This window comes from Pinus tabuliformis, chromosome Q (genome assembly GCF_031772625.1).
Source record: "Pinus tabuliformis cultivar Carrire ecotype Pingquan chromosome Q, CPIR1, whole genome shotgun sequence".
Taxonomy (NCBI): Eukaryota; Viridiplantae; Streptophyta; class Pinopsida; order Pinales; family Pinaceae; genus Pinus; species Pinus tabuliformis.
In genome coordinates, this window is record NC_142296.1 from 599,552,000 (window position 1) to 599,577,634 (window position 25,635).

Here is a 25,635-nt window from a genome sequence, read left to right on the forward strand (position 1 = left end):
TAAGCTAGTTCACACGATAAAAGACCATGATGTTTGTCAGCTTGTAGCAGAAGTAGTTATTTTTCCAGAGGAGGATTCTTCTAGATGGGAATAAGAGATTGAAATGTACAATATTTAACAAGATACCCCTAGATCATGATACCTTACACTTGCACTTATCAACCAAACAAAAGAGGGATATTCAACTCAAATCCTTGTCATATCAGCTTGTACATAGTGTGATTTTTCAAAAGCATCACAATGGTGCCTTGCTTAGATGCTTGGAAACACACGATTCAAAAATGGTATTGAAAGATCTTAACGATGGGCCAACAAATGGGAACTACATGAGCAATATTATTTCCCATAAAGTTATGTGGGTTAGTTATTATTGGCTCACATTATTTAAGGATGCATACGGTTATGGTTGTAAGTGTTACATTTTTCAAATATGTGTTGGACGCGATAGGAAGTCAGTTACCCCATTGCAACCCATTTCCATTGAAGAACCTTTTCAATAATTGGGATTAGATGTTATTGGTGAAATTTTTCCACATTCATCAAAACAGCACTGATATATCTTAACCACCACAAACTATTTTACTCAGTGGGTTGAAGAAGTTCCATTGAAACCACTGAATGAGCAAGAAGTCATCAACTTCCTTAAGAAGACATCACTAGGTTTTGCATTCCTATGTCACTTGTTTTGGATAATGCAACTTACTTCTCATCATTAAAATTTATGATTTTGCATTAGAAATGTTATTTTTTTAAAACACTCATCTAATTACTACCCTCATGGAAACAGTTTATCTAAGCGTACCAATAAGAATTTGATTCATATCATCCATAAATTTGAAAACCATTTACTATGAGAAAATGAATTTCCATAATGCATTGCTGAATGTTTTGTGGGTTGACCGTGTCACACCAAAACCCTCTTTGAATACTTCCCCTTCCTCATATATGGAAAAGAAGTTATCCTTCCTCTAAATATATATCTCTCGACCCTCCATCTTTCTCAAGAGTACCTAGGGTGTTTTTCCTAGAGTAGGATAAACGCCCTTATAAAGTTAGAGAAAGAAAGGAGAAAAGAAAAAGAAAAGTTTGTTTCTCATTAGAGTTGTATCAAGAGTTGGTTTGATAAGAAATCTATTGGTAACAAGGAGCTCGGTGTGGGAGCCTTAGTATTGAAGCTGTACAAAGCCCATGAAGAGAAAGGTAAACACAAAAAATTCCAATCCTTGTGGATCAGACCCTTTGTTGTACATGACAAGCTTGGCTACCATGCCTATTGTCGCCAATATTTAGATGGGAAGACAGACTCTCTTCCCATCAATGTCCAAGATCTCAAACATTATTTCCAATAGTAGCCTAGGGTTGTGTCCATATCTATTTACATATTTATTTCCTTTTCCTTTTGCTTGTTTTTTTAATTCATGTCATGTTTCTCCCTTTCCGTAATATTTTCTTTTGTTAGTACTGTGAATAAAACCTTGTGTGAGAGTGGTTTTCCTCCTTTTATTGGATGTGGTGAAAGTCTTAAAGGGACTTATGACATACAACAACACTTGGTTAACTTTTGATCCTTCTCATTTGTATTGGTTTGACATGTTAAAGGTCAATGATTTATGAATGGAAAATACAAGCCAATCGAATGGAAATCTTTGAGCTAAATTTGATACTTGTATTTATTTTAATATATTCATTCTTTGACTCAGTGTTGTAATTGAATGGTGTTTTTCATATTGATATGATCGAGTAGAGAAGTGAAAGGGGAAAGCTAATGGTGAGCACATTAATTTTATATGTATACAATGATCTCTGAAGGAACAACCTCTCTTTCTCTCATTAAGTCAGTATCCCCCTTCCACCTCGGTGATATAAACAACGATAAAATTCCAATGAACATATTTAAATAAAATAAAGTTGAAAGAAGAGAAAGGATTCCTATGGAGGGAGGTGAAGCAAGTAACTTCGCTAGGGTATTGAATAGGCTCATTGGAAGTGAATCAATTCTTGCGTTTTGGTAGTGACTCTATTGGGGTACTAAATAGGTCTGCTAGAAGCAGAGAAACATTGAAGATGAAACTAAAACTTTGATCATTTCAAACTCGTGACTATACATTACCCTTCTCCCAAATCAAAACAATTGTGCTATAGAAAGATTTGTATTTTCTTTTAACTTAGAATAGAGATAGGCAAGACTACATATATAACTAGGCTAAATGGGGAAGATGAAGTGATCCATGTGATGAATCAATACTTCTTTAAAGACTAAACCATGTGATTAAATCTAGACCTGAACAAAGAATTTGGATTTCTACCACTGTGTCACCAAGTGTTGTTGTTGCTACAACACCCTCAAAATGTTGGCCTATATTCAAACTTTGGAGCCTCCCTTTAACCATGTGAACTATCGATTATAATTATTAAATTCACTCCATACTTTTTCTCTAAGTTTCCAAGTCCCTTTCTAAAGAAAATCCAAGTGTCGTATTTTATTAAGGGAAGTTTCCCTCTTTGTCAAAAGGAGTTATAATGCTTCTTTAAGAGGAATATTTGGTGTTTTCTCTTGTAATAATGGGTTCTATCTATCATAGAGATACGAATTAGACCTATTCCTAGAAAATTGTGCACTTTTTTGTTGCAGTCGATACTTATGTCGAAAAGTGTAACATAAGTGTCACTATTGGAGGTAAGTGTACTTTTACTGTCACTTTAATGGATGTATGTTGATTCTAGGTGTTAAGTGTTTCAATTTCATGTGGTTGATCATTATGAATGTGTGATCATGTTTAAGACTAGTTCTGGTCTCATCTTTTTGTCCTATTGATCCCACACTTAGTCAATTTTTGAAACTTGCAAGTCTTTGAAACTTGCATGTCTTTGAAACTTTCATGACCAACCATCTCTCATCTTGCCATCCTCAACTACACATTCAGAAGTCTCAAGCGCCAGTCAACCATCCATGCATCTTGTAACTGTGCATTGTGCATCACTACCTCCAAGAACTGTGCATTGTGTAATCTTAATGCTCACTCTCTAACTCCTACTCCCGTTAACTACGTAATCATTTCCCATATCAGGCCTCAATTTTGCACTACGCATTCTTAGTTAGTATTCATTCCTTGTCTCAATCCTTGACTTTCTCTAATGCATAATCACTTGTCTCAACCCTTCCAAAACTGTGCATTGTGCAATCATAGTGAGAAATCCTTCCTCACTACATCACTAACTCCTTCAACTGTGCAATCCTACCTTCTCAATCTTCTTCCACTTTGTGTTGTGTAGTCCTAGTGACTAGACCCTCATCACCACCTCATGGAGTTGCACACTACGCAATCTGTGGGCCTCCTTATTAGTCCTAAACTATGTACCAAATCAATCAATATGTTACATGAATAAACATATAGACTAGGACATTTCTAAAGTGATGTTGTCTTTTCACAAGTGAATTCCATCTACAGGTGTTGTTATCTTGACATGACAGGAAGAAGATCAAGGAGGATGCCAAGCAGATCATGTAAGAAGACATTGGTGAAGATGGAGATACAAAGAGATCATTAAGCTAAGAGATGAAGGGAAACTAGATCATGACAGAAGATTGAAGGTCGTTCAAGATCACATGGAAGACTCTACAACAATCGGCCTCTTGGAGGATGGAGATAAAGTATTTGCAAGATCCATCATCAAGTCACAAATATGGCAGCAAAGAAGAAGTCTTGACATTGATGCATCACAATGAAGTCCCATGTCATCATCTTCAAATCATGACTTGTCCAAGTGTCACCTCGAGAGTCATATGCCACATCATTGAGGATGTAATTATGTAATTTCGAAAAAGTGAGAAAATGTAAAATGTGTGGAAGCCCAAGGGTCAGACATAGAATGTGAAGAGTCATATAGAAGCTCAAGGGTCTCATAGGAATTCAAAAATTCACATAGGAGTTAAAGAGTCATGAGGGAACTCAAGAGTCACAAGGGAGGTGGAGAGTCACCTCATTTGTTATATATACACCCTAATAGCTCAAGTAAAGGACATTTTACCTTGGCTTCTCAAGCTAGGCATAGGAGAGAAGATTAGGATTTTAAGAAGTAAGTAGCTTCTTAATGTTCCATTATTGGAACTAGTGTTGTATCATTATAATGGTTTACCTTGGGACTTCCACTTTATAATATGAATCTCTTGGTGCTGGTACACTTTCAATGTATATGCCGTGGATAATCATAAGACTATTCTTTCATTGTTTGCAGTGTATGTTTATGTAAACACATACTATTGAAATGAAATATTTTGTTGCCTTTAGTATGAATATTTTAATCATGTGTATCTTGCTTTTATGATCATTATTTCTTTGTGAACTATTTCACAAGGTTATTAACAATTGTTTTAGATATACATGTGTGTTTTTATTAGGATAATACTATTATTTTTCTCTTAATGACTCACTTCCTCTTCCTTTCAGTGAAATAGCCATTATACAATTTGCAATTGAATACATCATGAGGTGAACTAACTTTTTTTATCTCGAAAGTACATGTGTTTCTCTTGTGTAGTTTATTGTGGCCAAGGAAAATATTTAATATGATGGAAACCAACCTAATTTTCTGGTTGGCGCTCCTACTCCAAACTATGTGAGGTCTAATTGGGACTTCATATCAGGGAGAACCCCTCACTGTTGGCAATATCCAACGCTATCTATAAGAGGAACGACCTTCCCTCCATTGGTTCATTTGGTCATTTTCACTTGGGCTATAGATAGAGTGTCACTATGCTGTACAATTAGGTTTTGATATGCCACCCATTCTTGAATTACCATAACAACTATAACTTTGTTCTTTTTCCAATATTTAATAATTCTCCTTTGGTGGAAACACATTGCAGTTCTATATGGCCAAACTAGTATGATACAAAGCATAAATTCAATTTTAAGGTATATATTCCTCTTGTCAATTTTCTTGTATCTTTAGTTTACCTAGTTACTCATCTTAGCATTGTAGGTTCCATAGGGAGTATTTCCCTAAAGATTTAGAGACTCTCTTTTAGTCTTTGTCAATGGAAATAAATTTCCATTAGTTGGATCTTGGTTTAGTTAAACTTGTTACAGGTTTTTTCTTCATTCCCCTTTCTCTCTAGGTAGACATTGTTTTTTGTTTCCTTGTATATGGCATATTTTGGTATAATAAACAAGCTAGGGTTTTGTATTATGCCTTTTCCTTTTGCATGCAGGTTCAATATGGAGATATAGAATTTCTTTCGGTCTCCTCTCAGTAGGGGTTCACTGTTGGTAGGTAATACTACATTTTTCTTTTCTTTAACAAGGAAAAAGCCTCAGTCCATTTGTTATACTCTTGTTCCTGGTTAGTTAAGAATTATGGTTTAAATGTTGAAATGCAAGCACACCATGTGTTCTATATGGCCTTGGTTAAATTTTTGGGTAAGTGTTTAGCCATGGCCACATATGTAAGTCTCATGTCATGGCTGAAATTTCTTATATAGAATTTATTTAATGTATAGGGTTTTAACTCTTTTCAAGTTTGTTAACTTTGTATCCTTTTTTAACCATTTTGATAGAGTTGCATTTGTTACTAGTGGAGAATATATGGTTTTGAACATGGACTTCTCCTTAGGTAAAATCTTCTTCCAATTGTTTGTTTGTTTCCCTTTTGTCAATAATTTATTTTGGTAAACCATAACTCACATTTTGTACTATTGAGTTTTTTCAGGTACACTAACCCATGGCATATTGGATTTTATTTTATTCAATCTAGAACCCTTCTAGTCCCTTAATCTATTCAGCTTCCTCTCTTAAAGGTCGGATGTGTTTGCGCTCTCTAGTAACTTCTGTATAATACTTCTTATATATGTATTTCTCTTCGTAGGTAACGAGACACCAAAGCTTCTACTCTAAATTAAGTATTGTGGGATTTTTCCAGATTTTTACCTTGAGGGGAATTTTAATGTTAAGGGGAATCATTTCTTGTATGTATTGTTAAAAACAAACAAAGTTGGAAACCTCCAGTCAATGCATATTGTTCCTTTTAGATCCAATTTGAACTTCTAGTTAACACCAAGTTCCTTATGGTTAACATTGTATACTCGGTTTTGTTTGAAAACTTGAAGGGATTATTTTATTAAGTTATTTGAGCTATAATTTTCTTTCCTATACTATTTCATAAATTACTAGCATATTTTTCCTAATAGCTTTTGATGTTTGCATGCATTGATGTAATTTCGATATAATTGTTATAATGAAATTCTACCCATTAATGGGTTCCTTTATTTTTCATGTAAAATTTTAGAGGTTGGCTACCTCCCCTGAATTTATATCTAGAAAATATATTTTACATTCCTTTTTAAAATGATAATGAATATCCTAATTCCTTACTATCTTGAATTCTTACATGGTTGCAAACCAAGTCTTTTCCAGATAAATCACATGGGATTTTTGAGGTCGACGCATTTTGAACCACTTACTATGGTTCATCATCAGGACATGACCACTTACATGCTTGTTATGTTTGCACTTAAATATAGGCTTTACCATTTGGTTTCAGTTATAATTATTTTCTTTTTTCCTCATGTTTACCTATATACTATAATTTTTATAAATAGGAATTGTCAATGTATTATGAAAATAATTATCTATTAGAGATGGTTAAAAGTAATATTTATGCATTCAACAAAAACACATTTTTTATTTTATTTTTTTATTATTATTATTATTATTTTATTTTATTTTTTTTAATTTAATTATATATATATATATATATGTATGTATGTATATAATCATATTATTATTATTATTATTATTATTTATTTATTTTTATTATTATTTTATTTATTTATTTTATTTATTTATTTTATTTATTTATTTATTTATTTTATTTTTATTTTTATTTTTATTTTTATTTTTTATTTTTATTTATTTATTTATTCAGTATTTCCAGTATAATATTTTCTTCTTGATGAACACACTAAATATTGAACAATTTTCTAAAAACACTTAGAGCATATATCTCTTTTTTCCTTTATCATTCATATGTAAAAACATCCAAAAATTTAGTAGTTCCTTTTATAAGAGATTTTTAATTTGTATCAGAGCTATTACTATACATGTCATAGTAACAAATTCTAAGTAAAACATATAGTATGAAACAATGTGTAAAATGTCTAGAAATACAAACTTGTCAAGTTTCCTATAAAATAATATTTGAGCTACAATGCTCCTCCAAATCTTGACTCTTCCTCATGGATGAGTCCCCCCCCAGCATCAACGGGTTGCGAGAAAAATATCTTGTTTTATTTTTCTTTTTTTGTTTCTTGTAACACCTCACCCTTAATACCATTGTACTCATGAGTCTAATGCACTACTAGTGAAAAAACATGTTAGGTCCTGTTGTTTTGTACAACAACCCCCCATTTTATATAATTTTACTTTCAAAACTATAATATGAAATGGGTCCCTTTTAGATTGAATTGGTATCAACTTGTCATTCCTCAAAAGGTTCAAAAAGAAATAAAACATTATAAACCTTTTAAGGCAACATATAACCGGTCTTATAATAAAAAATGTATAATTCTTTATTATTGCGATAAAGCGATCACAAGATCGCATATCGCAATAACAAAGACTACATAACAAAAAGACCCATTGGTTTTCCCCGATGCGACAAGCGCAAATAACTATCGGATATCGAGAAGATAAGCAAGCATAACAAAAGGCTCCTTTCTTTTCTCCGATGCGATATCGCTATTAGCGATCGGGGAATGTGACATACATAAAAATAAAAGCCCTCTTCTAAAACTCCTGATGTGAATTGGCGATATCGCTATCGGCGATCGGGGATCCGGTAATGACACCAATACAACAACTTAAGCATTCCGCCGATCCCCGATTGCGATAAAGCTAAAGCGCGACTTTCAAAAAGGATTGATAAAGGCTTAAGTATATTATGTTTAATTATTATTAAAAGCCTTCCTATTCCCGATAATGATTCACTTGCGCCCAACCGCAAAAACATCAAAGCCACGCTTAAATGAATTATTCGGCCAATAAACAATATGATGAGCATTTAAATGAATGACAGGTTTAAATGGCCAATTAATGGGGCAGTAATGCTAAAATCTCTTCAGAGATTGTATCCGCAGCCACCTTATGTTAATCCTCCATTATTCATTGATTGATATAACTCTTTCATACTTGGTTTGCGCCACCTATTCTCCACATTACGTTCATTTTATCTCCTGTGCAAAACCCCTCCGAAGCAGCGAATTTAGGCCAAATGGGGAAGAAGTCTAAGAAATCTGGAACAGCTTCAGCTTCTGCAGTAACCGGACAACACACTGCCGATCCAGGACCAAGTAAAAAGGGATTAATCTCGGACACCACATGTCTTGGTCTCGGTAACACTACTTGGCAAAGCATCTATAATCTGGTTGAGGTCGAAGAGCCTCAGGAAACATTAGTACAAGCTACAGCAGACTCAATCCGGAAGTCCGATGCAACTCTAAAGGATTTGGCCGACTCTTACTTACACCGGATAGCTGCTCAGGAACAAATTCTTCCATACACAGATGTGGTAAGATGGGCAACTGAGGAAATCCCAATTACAAACAGAACATTTTGCACTATCGACGGGAGAGTGTTCGGCTCATTTCAACCCGATGATTTGAGACAAATGTACCATTTGCCCACACCAGAGAAGAAGTATAACAAAACATTCCTGGAGAAGTTCAGAGATGAAAATGAAATCGAATCAGCACCCCTATGGGAATGGAGACAAAACCCAGCAAGACACAAGCATGAGTCCTCGGGTAAGTACTCTGTCGATTCCTTGTGTTCTCCTTATTGTTATGCTGGAGCGATGATGTGTAGGATTTGGGGGTCGCATGATTCCTCAAACTTCACCATAGAAATGGTACCTTTAATGGAAGCGGCATGCAATAGTGAAATAATGGATTGGGGGAATATATTATCTGATAAGTTAGCAACAGCTATTCTTGAATTCAGAAACAAATCCCGCATTACTGAAAGGTTCATTCCTCCATTTTACTTTAGTGCCTATATCTTAGATACTCTCTGTTTTAACTCCGAATTTGCTGTGCTAGGGTGGACATGGACTCCACAGGACCCCATGCCCATTAATATCTATCACCAGAAGCTATGGAAAGCCCACTATAAGCACCATTTATATCAAGTTTGCAATGGATTTATGCTACCCATTTACTATGAAATTTTTGACAAACCTGCTTCCAAGATTTCCTCACAAGCACAAATTGACTTGACAGCTGTAGGAGCCTGGTTTGGGGAAGAAAAATTTACATATGTAAGAGTTTCCGACAGTCATGCCAGGCCTTACGTCCTCCCCTTGTATATACCCGACAAACTATTGGCTCGAGAACTAGCATATCAGCTTACATCCGAAGGAGTTACAAAGACCCTGAGGAATAAAAAGAAGCAAGTCTGACCTCCTCTTCCTCTAAGGTGTGGCGTTTACACTCTGCATGACTACAAGCATGCAGAGGAAGAAGCAGAAAATATGAATACATTGAACCTCTCCACTCTTCCTAACAGACGATTTGACCCAAACAAAGTCGTCTATAATGCACTTGAACAGGCAAAACTCACTAAATTTGAACATCAATAAGATGAGTTTGAAGACCTATTCTCAAGGACCGAATCATTATTTCAGGTTCAAGCGCTCACTAGAATGAGATATCGCGACGACGGGTTAGTTGAATTTAACAGGCTTAGAGAGAAGAGGTTGCAAACTCTGCCTCTAGATTTGTTAGCAACGGCCCCGATGACATAGTCAAGTGAGCCTGAACAGCGACTTACCAACGAACCTCCTACTACATCAGAATTTGCTCGAGAAGTCCAAACAAGAGAGCAGGAGGAACTCCAAAGGAAAGAACAGGAAGAAGCACAGAGGAAAGAACAAGAGAGGATATGTGAAGAAGCATAGAGGAAATAGTAGGAGCAAAGCAGCACGGACGTGAATGTTGATGCCCAGATTGACCCAAAGTTGCTCCAGGAATGGCAGCAATTCGATTCAATCATAAGCAATCTATAAGGCTCAAAAGAAGCTGATACATCCAAAGCGGCTGATACATAGGATACAGCATCAAAAGAGGTTCCAAGTGGAACCAGCGGCCTACCCCCTACTACAGACATAGAAATAATTCCCAAAGATCCTTCGGATCAAATCATTTTGCAAGTGGAGGATATACCTCCATTGGATGTCTTTTACAGCCCAAAGCACAGGGCCGTAGTAAAGAGACAACGGAAAAGGAGAAGGATTGATCAACCTTCCCTGTTCCCTGAACAAACAGTGACAGCCAACGTGGTTTGGAAGGAGGAGTTTGATCCTTCTGATGACCTAACAAAGTTGTCCCAATATGCTGGGGCCTATTCAGTGGCCACCATGGACAAGGCATCAAAAGTGAGTAATCTGTTAAGAGAAAAGGATTAGGTAATCGCTTTATTACAGGCACAACTATCAGAGGCACAATAGAAAGCGGAACAATTAGAACAGCAATTGTCCATGCAGCAACACATAAATAATCAATTAAACAAACAATTGCATGAAGAAAAACAGAGGGTCGATTCGAGTGTGATTCAACAGCAGAAAGAACTCTCGGAGGCATTAGAAAAATTGAAAACAATGAACGAACAGATGGCAAAGACAAAAGATGAGCAAATTGCTCAATTATCAGGTCAAATAGAGAAGTTCAAGATTCTTCCGCAGCCTGCCAATTTCAGAGCAGAAGCACTACAGATTAATAAGGCACTGATAACACAAATAAGATTATTATGTCATAAAATTGCTCAAGTGGAACCCCTGTGTGACATAACAGCATCAGTGATCGATAAATCAGTCGATGCTAGACAAGACTTAGAGCAGGCTGATGAGACCCTGACAAATTTTCTTGATTGGCAGGACACTACTGAGGGACAGGCAGCTAATTTGCCTAAAATCTTAGAATCTCATAAAGAAATCCTATTTATGGAGTGGCAGTCCCAGTTAATGAAGGCAGAGAGAGCAATTTCTAGATGCAAATTAACCACAAGTAATTTGGTTGAATTCATTAATGATACTCTCTATTTATCTAATATGATCTCTCAATGTACACCGGGTAAGTTACTATCGGCTAAAACATTGGAGCAATTATGTTATCAAGAGCTAGAAAAGAATGGGAGATTGATCGCAGGTATTAAAAGTTTAACTTGGGACACTTACTGGTTGTTCCTAGTAAAACCATACAGCCAGAGAGCCGCCCTCAAGTGCTTAATAGATGCGATCGGATGTATCATTCCCGATATACAAGATGACACCTATGCTGCCCAACTCAATTCTCGTCTCAGCCGCCCTCAAGAAGTGGAAAAATGCTTGCGATATGCCAACTCAGATCTAAAGGCAAACAACCAGAGTGATGAATCATGTTGCCGACTACCAGATTGCTATGAGGGAGATATTCGAGATTAAGTGTACGAATTTAGTAGCATTTTAATTTTGTAGTTAGTTAGTTTAATTAAGTATTTATAGACCCTTTCATGTATTTGGAAAGGGTCGTAAGTTTTTGTATATGAGTTAAACCTGAAGTTGCACTACTGTACTTCAGGCATATTTTTTATAAAGACTGGGCCAATTATTCCAATTTTGATAACGAAGCTTTTATGTGGATGTGCACTACTGGCTTTATTTAAAAGCATTTCTGAGTCGAAAGATGGAATTCAAATTGCGATTGATGTGGGGAATGATTTGCAGCTCATATGGTACTACTATCTATGTTTGAATTCGTTCTTTTTATGTGAATTGTTATTTGATCATTCCTGCAATTATTGGATATATGCGTGTGTTTTAACAACATTCTTTATACTTTCCACTATTGGATGTTTACAACATGCTTTTCTTCTAATCATACATATATCAGTAATATAAAAAAGATAAGTGTAACAATGTTTTATTAATTACTTTGTTCAACTATTTGAACAAAGCAATTATTATATGAATGAATGTCTATGTTTGTTGAATAGAGTCATCTATATGCCTTTTAACGAACAGAGATCATCAAACGTTGCACTTAAGAATAGAAGCTTCCCGGGATAGAATAGTTATTTGTATTTTCGCTTTTAGATTAAGTCATCCATTCATTATCACTTATTAGAAAACCAATCACTCATCCATCCCTTTTTATTCATTACTGGGAAACTGGTGCCATTATACCTAGTCGGAGCCACCATCCCAAACGGAAAAGGAGGTACATTAAGGTCCGGACCAGGTGGTTATCCCCCGATGTTGATGCAACGATTTTTGAGCATCGACACTTTTGGCGCTAGAATGAGGGCATGAACTATGAATGGCGAGAAAACCCAAATCTACAGTCCATTCTGAGAGCAAATCTCCCTCCACATCACCTCGTACTTCCCAATTGCATGCTGGTTCTCCAGCATCCAAGAAAGAAGAAGAGGAATCAACTACCACTGCTCAAACCCACAATACTTCAAAACGATTAAGTCCCGAGTCCCCTGAAGTTCAGTTACTTATTCATAAACTTCAAGGCTTCTCGATATCACCACAGAAATCTGAGGTATCTCAAGGCAGTGAGACTTCGCAATTCAATCTACCTCACCCTCTCACCAGACTTCAGAGCAGAAAGCTCGGTATCGAACCTACTAAGTTGCCCTTACCTAAAAGGAAAAGGGCAAAGAAGAACACTGAAGGATCTGACAGTGAGCCATTTTCATCCACATCCTCCATCTCATCTTCCCCAGTGCTAAGTCAGCCATCCACTCCCTCATTACATATTGTTGTTCATCAGGGATTAGGATCTTCAACATCCCAACCTGCTCAATCCTCAATATCAATTCCTTCCCAAACATCTGGAATTTCATCAGCAATCTCATCCACTACTAGTGTTTCAATGGAAAATCCATGGAATAGACCTCGTGCGGTCAATATGCCTACACCATTACATGCATTGCCTGACGCTCCTGAAAAATGGCTACCCAAGTTTAACCCAGATGATGGAATACAAGCTGAAGAACATTTTAATAACTTCATGTTATCAGTTAATTTAAAAGGAGTAACAGAGGAAGATGTTGTCATTAGGATTTTCCCTTATACTTTGCAAGGATCAACGAGATCTTGGTATTTTTCCTTGCCCTCTGGATCCATTACCAGTTGGAACATTTGCCAAGAACAATTTCTTACTAAGTATGGAGATGATAGATCTTTAGCCACATTAATCAATGATCTCTCCAATCTTAGAATAGAGCATAAGGAACCGATCAAGGAATTCAACTCGCGATTCAATAAACTCTTAAATAAGATTCCAACGGCCTCCAAACCAAGTGAGAAAATCAGAAGCGAATGGTATATAACCGCCCTACCCGCCAATATAGCTATTTTCGTAGATAGGGTTGCAAAACCAACTTTAGCAGAAAACATGAAAGAAGCACTTGCTGTGGAGAAACGTATTAATACTCTAGAAAAGAAAGCTGCTCTTGAAGATAGAAAATCCAAAAAAGTTTCTTTTAAAGATGATTCAAAGAAGAAAACCCCTAAAGATCCATACGATATGGAAGGTCTACAAAAGGTCCTTAAGACTATGTCAAATGAAATGGTTGAAATCAAAAAACAAGTATCTGAAACCTCAACAAAAAGGCCATTTAGGAATTTCAAGAAAACTGAATCAAAACCACCAAATGTTATATCTAATGCAGATTCAGATCCTGAAGAGGAAGAAGAAGATGAAACAATCCCACCATCCGATGAATTGGAAGAAGAGGAAGTTGTTGAATGCCATGGAATGTGGGACTTCATTTTACCCAACTCCGATACAGAAAATGAACAAGAAGCTTTTCTTGTGACTACCAGAAGTTAAGGTGCCCCTGAACCTGTCTAGGCGAGTTCAAAGAAAAGGAGTGCAGGTGCTACTACTACAAAGGAAAAGGTATCCACAAAGAAGCTGGCTGCAACAGTACCTAAAAACCAGCCATCATCCTCAAACATACCTTCAACATCTAAGACGTTGGTAGTATCGGATTCAATGGATTACAATATTGTTGATGATATGAAGAAGACTAAGGCAAACATCACCATGTTTGAACTTAGCAAATTAAAACATCAGCAGAAATTGCTTCTTAAGGAACTGAATGCAATTCCTTCCTCACCTCTTCCTAGTGCTAAAGCTGCAAATGATTCAGGTCAACCACCTTCTGGTAGGGTTGAAGCTACTGATACGATTCTAATTGGAGACAGATCAAATTCCCATACTCCACCTTTCCTCTTAACCTATGAGATCTATAATAGAAACCTACACAACTGTTTGATTGGCTCAGGGGCTTCCTCTAATATAATGCTAGCTTCAGTTTGTTCCAACTGAACATTGAACCCTAAAAGTCTGCAATTCATATTGTACAGTTGGATAGAACTAAGGTCAGGTTTTAGGGGAAATTAACTCAGTAACTATCAGATTGTCGGCTGATCCTAGAGTAGTTCAAATAATTGATATTTTGATCACTGATATACCTGAATTTTATGGGTTGATTTTAGGTAGAGATTGGTCTGAAAAGCTCCACGGTTATATTTCCACCGATTGGTCTCATATGTGGTTACCCTACAAGGGAAAGCCAAATCAGATAAAAATTGATCGGGAGAAACATATGACCCATACTGTTACAGAATTTGAGCAGGAGAATCAACCAATAGCATTTAATATCAATATCTTGGGGAATTATTCATCTGAATCATTCTTTGGTAACTTCACTGCCCAACCATCTCCTTTCCCAGTTAACAATTTCACATCTCAGATCGAAATTTTTTCACAAACAGATAAGTCAAGATGTTTTAATGTTACTGAGGAAACTGTAAATAAAATTGTTGATAATTCTTTATTTTGGTCACTATATTTTGATGGGTCTAAGTCCAGTGAAGGTTCAAGAGCAGGATGTATTCTGGTTAGCCCTCAGGGAGAAAAAACTATGTTATCATGCAGATTGGAATTTGAATGCACAAATAATACAGTTGAGTATGAGGCCCTAGTCCAGGGACTCTACAAAGCGATTGGCCTTAATGTTCAATATTTGAAAGTGTTTGGTAATTCAGAGATTATCATAAAACAGGTCAAAAACACAATTCATTGTCTTTCTAGTCATCTCAAACACTATCAGTCTCTGGTACAAGAACTCACTTCTCAATTTTTAGCATTCAATATTTCTCCCATCCCTAGGTCCCAGAATGCAGTAGCAGACTTGTTGGCTAATGTTGCTTCCAAACTCCTACCTTCCAAAGATTATAGCCCAGATAGATTTTCAGTAGAGTTAATTTTTAGACCATCAATTCCTGACAATGTCACTAATTGGCGACTGTTCAATCACGATGAAGACATCTTACATTTTTTGACTTCCGACAAGTCCTACGATGATCAGATCATTGAGCAAAGCGATCATGATCTTCAGATGAAAGAAAAACATGAGGAAAACTCAATACCAAAACCTGTGGTTAAACTAGAGGATCTCTACGATATTAAAGACAGGTTTAAACAGGTGACCAATGCAAAGCTCCAAAGTTCTACCTTAAGATTTGAATTGATAAACCTTGGTACTGAGCAGAATCCTCAAAACATCAATTTGGGATTAGGACTTTCTGTGGAAGAAAGGATAGCATTCATTAGATTATTAAGAAAAAATAAACATGTCTTCGCTTGGAAATATGATGATTTAAAAACATACGATACATCCATCATCCAGCATACCATTCCAATGCTTTCTAAACAAAAACCAGTTCAACAAAAGTTGAGGAAGATACATCCGAACTTAGAGAACCAAATAAAATCAGAACTCAATAAATTCCTGAAAGCTAAGATTATTTTTTCTGTTCGGCACTCAAACTGGGTTTCCAATATGGTGCCTGTTAGGAAGAAAAATGGCGATATCAGAATTTGTATAGATTTCAGAAATTTGAATAAGGCAAGCCAAAAAGATAATTTTCCATTACCTACCATGGAGCAGATACTCCATTCAATAGCAGGTTCTGAGTTAATGTCATTTTTAGATGGTTTTTCAGGATATAACCAAATTTTGGTCCATCCTGATGACAGACTCAAAACTACCTTCAGAACAAAATGGGGAACTTACGCTTATTAGAAAATGCCTTTTGGACTTATTAAAGCAGGAGCTACATTCCAAAGAGCAATGGATATAGTCTTCAGAGGATTGATCAACAAAATAGTAGTTGTCTATTTAGATGACATTACTGTATTTTCCAAGAAGAGATCCAATCATTTACATGATTTGAAACAAATCTTTGAACACTGCAGTAGGTATGGTATTTCACTCAATCCCAAAAAATCCTTCTTTGCTCTTAATCAAGGAAAGCTCTTGGGCTTTATTGTTTCCAAAGATGGTATTTATATTGATCCGAATAGGATTAAAGAAATTTCTGAAATTCCATTTCCTCATAACAAAAAATCCATGCAGTCATTTTTAGGTCAAATTAACTTTGTCAAGAGATTTGTTCCTGATTTTTCCCACATCATTTTACCATTACAAACTATGATTAAGAAAAATTCAGTGTTTAGATGGGGATTTGCAGAAAAGGAAGCATTTGATTCAATCAAACAATCAATAATTAATGCCCACGCTTTAAACACTCCTGATTTTTCTAATCATTTCATATTGTACACTATCGCGTCAGATTCATCTTATGCAGCAGTACTCACTCAAAAAATGATCACAACTTGGAAGCACCAATTTCATTTTATAGCTCAAATCTGCAGAGTGCTGAACTAAATTATTTCGAAGTTGAAAAACAAGCCTTTGTTGTATATAAAGTTGTCAAACATTACAGACCCTTCCTTCTAAAAGCCCATACAAAAGTTATAGTTCCTTTTCCTGCAATAAGGCAATTACTAATCCAAAGAGAATTAGGTGAAAAAAGGGCAAACTAGGTTACAGCACTTCAAGAATATGACTTGGAAATCAAGTCAGCAAAGATTGTTAGAGGCCAAGGTTTTTGCAGGTTACTAGCAGGAGCGTCCAACATTCAAGAACCAGGTGATACAGAACATATTGAAGAAATCAACCAGATAAGTATTACTGATTCTGAATCGCAATATGCAGACTTGATCTTTTATTTGAAAAATGGATATGCACCTCCTAACCTGTCTTATAAAAGCAAACGGGCCGTTAGATTAAAAGAAAAAAATTTCACAATCATTGATGATATACTTTTTAGGCAAAATTATGATTCGATTTTATTAAGATGCCTAGAAAAACATGAAGCACAGAAGGTTTTGCAGGAACTACATGATGGACCAGCAGGAGGACATTTTGGAGCTGACACAACATCCCACAAAATCATTCATGATGGATACTATTGGCCCACCCTATTCAGAGATGATCATGAATATGTAAGGAAATGCCGAAGTTGTCAAAGTTCCAGTGGAAGACAAAGAAAGCCAGCTTTCCCTTTGCAACCAGTCAACATTGAACAACCATTTGAGCAATGGGGATTGAACATCATTGGAGAAATCACTCCACATTCATCCAAACAACATAAGTATATCCTTACTGCCATTGATTACTTTACTAAGTGGGTTGAAGCGATTCCTTTAAAGACAACAAATTCTGAGGCAATTATGGAATTCATAGATCAATTCATCATTACCAAGTTTGGTATCCCAAATGCTCTTGTTTTCGATAATGCATCTTATTTCTCTGGAAATGCTATGTTTGAGTTAGCTATTAAAAGAGGATTTAAATTGAAATATTCTGCAAATTACTATCCCCAGGGTAATGGTTTAGCAGAGTCTACCAATAAAAATCTAGTTAAAATTATTAAGCGAACTATTGAACAGAATCATAAAAACTAGCACAAATCTTTAATATTCGCACTATGGGCTGATAAAATAACGCAGAAAGCTTCCATAGGTACTTCTCCATTCAACCTTGTATATGGGAAAGAAGCAGTGCTACCAACCAATCTAGTGCTTCCTTCTCTAGTCCTAGTTCAATTTATTGAAGAAAGCCCCTCTTCTTCTATTCAACTTAGACATGATCAAATCTTGAAATTAGAAGAAGAAAGAGAAAAAACCAAAATTACTCATGCAAAACATCAACAAATTATCAAGTCATCTTTTGATTCAACTTCATCCAGTTCAAAACAGTTACAGGTTGGTGATCTAGTTCTAAAATGGGACAAAGCCCATGAGGATAAATGAAAACACACCAAGTTCCAGAAGATGTGGCTTGGACCATTTCAGATCTATGAGAAGATAGGCCATTCGGCATTCATATTACAAGATCTATCAGGAAAGAGAGATTCTCTTCCTGTTAATGGCCTCATCTTAAAGAAATTCTTCAATTGAGGAGGTAACCCCTTCTCCCTTTTTAAATTTAGTAGAATTTGTAGTTTGTAGGACCACTAGGAAATAAAGTTGTAAGATATCTTCCATTGGCCTTTGCTATATTTAAAAGTTACTCAAAAGAAGTAATTTTGATATTTGCTTTTAAAATGGAAGCCTTAAACAAAAGGGACAATTTCTAGGAAATTAGGTATATTCACATTCTGAAATCCCATTTTATTTCTGTGAAATCTTATCAAGATTTAGAAGTACTGTAAATCATTTTATGGTTTTCAAACTGGCCACAAAAAGGGTTATCAATATCAAAAAACAGAAACTAATTCAATCTTAGTATCTTCAACTCTTACCCTATCATCCATTCTCTCTTAAGGAGAAAATTGTCCAGCCCATGCATCCAAGTTTATGATTACTCAGAGTGTAATTCTAAAAATATTTGATATAAAAGATAAGGGGTCTTATTACAAGCCTGCTTACCATGATCATTGGGAAATAGTTTAACCGACATTACCAATACTGCATACCAAAACAGTGTAATGGCTTAGAATTATAAGACAAGGGGTCTCATCACGAGCCAACTTGTTCGGTTAGATTACAACCAGTGACTGGCATTGTTAAATAGTTGGCCACCAAACCAGGACAATGGCTTTTTATCTTACAAAATAATAAGAAAAGGAAAAAGAAATACAAAATATGAAAGCATATTTTGAATTCATTCTTTTAATCATACTCTGAAATGGATGGGAAAATGGACAGTCAAATGGTTAAAAGGTATCCCTATCGAAACTATGAACGTTTGCTGGCAACAGAGGCTCTACCTATGACAAAGGAGTCAATTAAAAAGGCTAAGTTGGAAAGGTTTTCTGTTTTATCATTATCAACCAATAGAGGCCAGTTTAAAACTTAGAATGTATCTAATTTTAACGAAGAGAAGAAATTAGCAAAAATAGCTCTTATTTTATTCAGACTGTATGTATACCTAGTTATATTAGAATTTTCCTCTTTGATAAGATTTCTATATAAAGAAAGTTTAAGTATCTCAATATTTCTTAGAGATAACTATTTCTCCCAGCGAATCGCCAATTGTTGTGCTGTACAACAACCCCCCCATTTTATATAATTTTACTTTCAAAACTATAATATGAAATGGGTCCCTTTTAGATTGAATTGGTATCAACTTGTCATTCCTCAAAAGGTTCGAAAAGAAATAAAACATTATAAACCTTTTAAGGCAACATATAACCGGTCTTATAATAAAAAATGGATAATTCTTTATTATTGCGATAAAGCGATCACAAGATCGCATATCCTAATAACAAAGAATACATAACAAAAAGACCCATTGGTTTTCCCCGATGCGACAAGCGCAAATAACTATCGGATATCGGGAAGATAAGCAAGCATAACAAAAGGCTCCTTTCTTTGCTCCGATGTGATATCGCTATCGACGATCGAGGAATGTGACATGCATACAAATAAAAGCCCTCTTCTAAAACTCTCGATGTGAATTGGCGATATCGCTATCAGCGATCGGGGATCCGGTAATGACACCAATATAACAACGTAAGCATTCCGTCGATCCCCGATTGCGATAAAGCTAAAGCACGACTTTCAAAAAGGATTGATAAAGGCTTAAGTATATTATGTTTAATTATTATTAAAAGCCTTCCTATTCTCGAAAGTGATTCACTTGCGCCCAACCACCAAAACATCAAAGCCACACTTAAATGAATTATTCGGCCAATAAACGATATGATGAGCATTTAAATGATTGACATGTTTAAACGGCCAATTAATGGGGCAGTAATGCTAAAATCTCTTCAGAGATTGTATCCGCAGCCACCTTATGTTAATCCTCCATTATTCATTGATTGATATAACTCTTTCATACTTGGTTTGCGCTACCTATTCTCCGCATTACGTTCATTTTATCTCCTATGCAGAATCCCTCCGAAGCAGCGAATTTAGGCCAAATGGGGAAGAAGTCTAAGAAATCTGGAACAGCTTCACCTTCTGCAGTAACCAGACAACACACTGCCGATCTAGGACCAAGTAAAAAGGGATTAATCTTGGACACCACATGTCTTGGTCTCGGTAACACTACTTGGCAAAGCATCTATAATCTGGTTGAGGCCGAAGAGCCTCAGGAAACATCAGTACAAGCTACAGCAGACTCAACCCGGAAGTCCGATGCAACTCTAAAGGATTTGGCCGACTCTTACTTACATCGGATAGCTGCTCGGGAACAAATTCTTCCATACACAGATGTGGTAAGATGGGCAATTGAGGAAATCCCAATTACAAACAGAACATTTTGCACTATCGACGGGAAAGTGTTCGGCTCATTTCAACCCGATGATTTGAGACAAATGTACCATTTGCCCACACTAGAGAAGAAGTATAACAAAGCATTCCTGGAGAAGTTCAGAGATGAAAATGAAATCAAATCAGCAGCCATACGGGAATGGAGACAAAACCCAGCAAGACACAAGCATGAGTCCTCAGGTAAGTACTCTGTCGATTCCTTGTGTTCTCCTTATTGTTATGCTGGAGCGATGATGTGTAGGATTTGGGGGTTGCATGATTCCTCAAACTTCACCATAGAAATGGTAACTTTAATGGAAACGGCATGCAATAGTGAAATAATGGATTGGGGGAATATATTATCTGATAAGCTAGCAACAACTATTCTTGAATTCAGAAACAGATCCCGTGTTACTGAAAGGTTCATTCCTCCATTTTACTTTAGTGCCTATATCTTAGATACTCTCTGTTTTAACTCCGAATTTCCTGTGTTGGGGTGGATATGGACTCCACAGGACCCCATGCCCATTCATATCTATCACCAGAAGCTGTGGAAAGCCCACTATAAGCACCATTTATATCAAGTTTGCAATGGATTTATGCTACCCATTTACTATGAAATTTTTGACAAACCTGCTCCTAAGATTTCCTCACAAGCACAAATTGACTTGACAGCCGTAGGAACCTGGTTTGGGGAAGAAAAATTTACATATGTAAGAGTTTTCGGCAGTCATGCCAGGCCTCACGTCCTCCCCTTGTATATACCCGACAAACTATTGGCTCGAGAACTAGCATATCAGCTTACATCCGAAGGAGTTACAAAGACCCTGAGGAATAAAAAGTAGTAAGTCTGGCCTCCTTTTCCTCTAAGGTGTGGCGTTTACACTCTGCATGACTACAAGCATGCAGAGAAAGAAGCAGAAAAGATGAATACATTGAATCTCGCCACTCTTCCTAACAGACGATTTGACCCAAACAAAGTCGTCTATAATGCACTTGAACAGGCAAAACTCACTAAATTTGAACATCAAGAAGATGAGTTTGAAGACCTATTCTTGGGGACCGAATCATTATTTCAGGTTCAAGCACTCGCTAGAATGAGATATCACGACGACGAGTTAGTTGAATTTAATAGACTTAGAGAGCAGAGGTTGCAAACTCTGCCTCTAGATTTGTTAGCAACGGCCTCGATGACACAGTCAAGCGAGCCTAAACAACGACTTACCAACGAACCTCCTACTACATCAGAAATTGCTCGAGAAGTCCAAATAAGAGAGCAGGAGGAACTCCAAAGGAAAGAACAGGAAGAAGCGCAGAGGAAAGAGCAGGAGCAGAGCAGCACGGACATGAATGTCGATGCCCAGATTGACCCAAAGTTGCTCCAGGAATGGCAGCAATTTGATTCAATCATAAGCAATCTAGAAGGCTCAAAAGAAGCTGATACATCCAAAGTGGCTGATACACAGGATACAGCATCAAAAGAGGTTCCAAGTGGAACCAGCGGCCTACCCCCTACTACAAGCATAGAAATAATTCCCAAAGATCCTTCGGATCAAATCATTTTGCAAGTGGAGGATATACCTCCATTGGATGTCTTTTACAGCCCAAAGCACAGGGCTGTAGTAAAGAGACAGCGGAAAAGGAGAAGGATTGATCAACCTTCCCTGTTCCCTGAACAAACAGTGACAGCCAACGTGGTTTGGAAGGAGGAGTTTGATCCTTCTGATGACCTAACAAAGTTGTCCCAATATGCTGGGGCCTATTCAGCGGCCACCATGGACAAGGCATCAGAAGTGAGTAATCTGTTAAGAGAAAAGGATCAGGTAATCGCTTCATTACAGGCACAACTATCAGAGGCACAACAGAAAGCGGAACAATTAGAACAACAATTGTCCACGCAGCAACAGATAAATAATCAATTAAACAAACAATTGCATGAATAAAAACAGAGGGTCGATTCGAGTGCGATTCAACGGCAGAAAGAACTATCGGAGGCATTAGAAAAATTGAAAACAATGAACGAACAAATGGCAAAGACAAAAGATGAGCAAATTGCTCAATTATCAGGTCAAATAGAGAAGTTCAAGAATCTTCCGTAGCCTGCTGATTTCAGAGCAGAAGCACTACAGATTAATAAGGCACTGATAACACAAATAAGATTATTATGTCATAAAATTGCTCAAGTGGAACCCCTGTGTGAGATAACAACATCAGTGATCGATAAATCAGTCGATGCTAGACAAGACTTAGAGCAGGCTGATGAGACCCTGACAAATTTTCTTGACTGGCAAGACACTACTGAGGGACAGGCAGCTAATTTGCCTAAAATCTTAGAATCTCATAAAAAAATCCTATTTATGGAGTGGCAGTCCCAATTAATGAAGGCAGAGAGAGCAGTTTCTAGATGCAAATTAACCACAAGTAATTTGGTTGAATTAATTAATGATACTCTCTATTTATCTAATATGATCTCTCAATGTACACCAGGTAAGTTACTATCGGCTAAAACATTAGAGCAATCATGTTATCAAGAGCTGGAAAAGAATGGGAGATTGATCGCAGGTATTAAAAGTTTAACTTGGGACACTTACTGGTTGTTCCTAGTAAAACCATACAGCCAGAGAGCCGCCCTCAAGTGCCTAACAGATGCGATCGGATGTATCATTCCCGATATACAAGATGCCACCTATGCTGCCCAACTCAATTCTTGTCTCAGCCGCCCTCAAGAAGTGGAACCAATGCTTGCGATATGCCAACTCAGATCTAAAGGCAAATAGCCAGAGTGATGAATCATGTTGCCGACTACCAGATTGCTGTGAGGGAGATATTCGAGATCAAGTGTACCAATTTAGTAGCATTTTAATTTTATAGTTAGTTAGTTTAATTCAGTATTTATAGACCCTTTCATGTATTTGGAAAGGGTCGTAAGTTTTTGTATATGACTTAAACCTGAAGTTGCACTACAGTACTTCAGGCATATTTTTTATAAAGACTGGGCCAATTATTCCAATTTTGATAATGAAACTTTTATGTGGATGTGCACTACTGCCTTATTTAAAAGTATTTCTGAGTCGGAAGATGGAATTCAAATTGCGATTGATGTGGGGAATGATTTGCAGCTCTTATGGTACTACTATCTATGTCTGAATTCGTTCTTTTTATGTGAATTGTTATTTGATCATTCTTGCAATTATTGGATATATGCGTGTGTTTTAACAGCATTCTTTATACTTTCCACTATCGGATGTTTACAACATGCTTTTCTTCTAATCATACATATATCGGTAATATAAAAAAGATAAGTGTAACAATGTTTTATTAATTACTTTGTTCAACTATTTGAACAAAGCAATTATTATATGAATGAATGTCTATGTTTGTTGAATAGAGTCATCTATATGCCTTTTAATGAACAGAGATCATCAAACGTTGCACTTAAGAATAGAAGCTTCCCGGGATAGAATAGTTATTTGTATTTTCGCTTTTAGATTAAGTCATCCATTCATTATCACTTATTAGAAAACCAATCACTCATCCATCCCTTTTTATTCATTACTGGGAAACTGGTCCCATTATATCTAGTCGGAGCCACCATCCCAAACGGAAAGGAGCTGCATTAAGGTCCGGACCGGGTGGTTATCCCCCGATGTTGATGCAACGATTTTCGAGGCATCAACAGGTCCCTATAATACTAGTGATTCCCCCATTACTATTGTCATTGTAGTTCTTATTGCTATTTTTGTGCCCCTATTGTCCCCATATTGTTATTATTGTGCCCCATAGAAGCCCACTATTGTTATTGTTGTGCCCTTATATTATTATTGTTATGTCGACTTTGATTATATTGTGACCCCTTAGACTCCTATATATAGAAAGGTGGTTTTGTCATTTGTATCATCCAAGAATTGTTCATTTGTGTAATGTAAAGGAGGTTTCCCCCTCGAAGAGGCTGATTCTGAAGTCATTGATCTGTCTTTTCTATCTTTTTGTAAGTTGGTTTCTTAACATTTGGTATCAGAGCTTTGGTTCTATGGTTTCGCTTCTCCAAAGAGGTCATCGTGGAATTTTCGCTATCAATTTTTCTCTATGAAGTTTCAGAAGCTAAAACAAAAACCCATTTGAGCCGAAATCATTTTGAACTTCGCGTCCGAATTTCAGATCTGGTCTCCCTATATTTTAGGAGATATGATCTGAGGAAGTTAGGGGTTTTATAGACTCATGAATTACATTCCAAATAGGTGACCTTGGGAAAATCGTCATAAATTTTTCTTTGAGCATCAGATTGAAATTTCATAAGAAGTTACAAAAAGAGAATGGATTGTAGTTTTTTGTGTATCGTTTTCAGATCCTAAGGTTGAAACAGTGACACGTGACACATTGTACAAGTTCACTCTATTTAAAAATTATATAATCAGGTCATCTTAGGAGATTGGGCATAACTCTTTCTTGTAGAATCCAATTTTGATTAGACTGGTGGAGTTGGAAAGCGAACTCAAGGGGCTACTACAGGAAGCAATTTCAGACTTTGGAGATCTACAATTATAGGGATACAACAGATTCAATATCAAGCTTCTATAAAGTGAAAAAATGTGTGTAGTCTTTTTAAAATTTTGCATAAGTTTGGGTTGAAAAATTAGTTTGAAGTTCAAAGGGAATAGTGAATCATAATTATAATTAATTGATGCCCCGAATAAAGAAAATGGAAACACCTAGTAAGCAACCTCAAAGCTCTAGCATGACTCATGAAGAAGAGGAAGAAATACAACATGACATATCAAAATTACGAGACCAAGTGCAACAAATTTCACTCTCACAAAAGGTAACAGAAGCTAAGATTGATGGTTTAAAGAAAGGTATGGAAGCTAAGATGAATGGCGTGGAAGTTAAGATGGATGGTGTGGAAGATAAGATGGATGGTGTGGAAGATAAGATGGATGGAATGGAAGCTAAGATGAATGGCATGAACGCTAAGATGGATA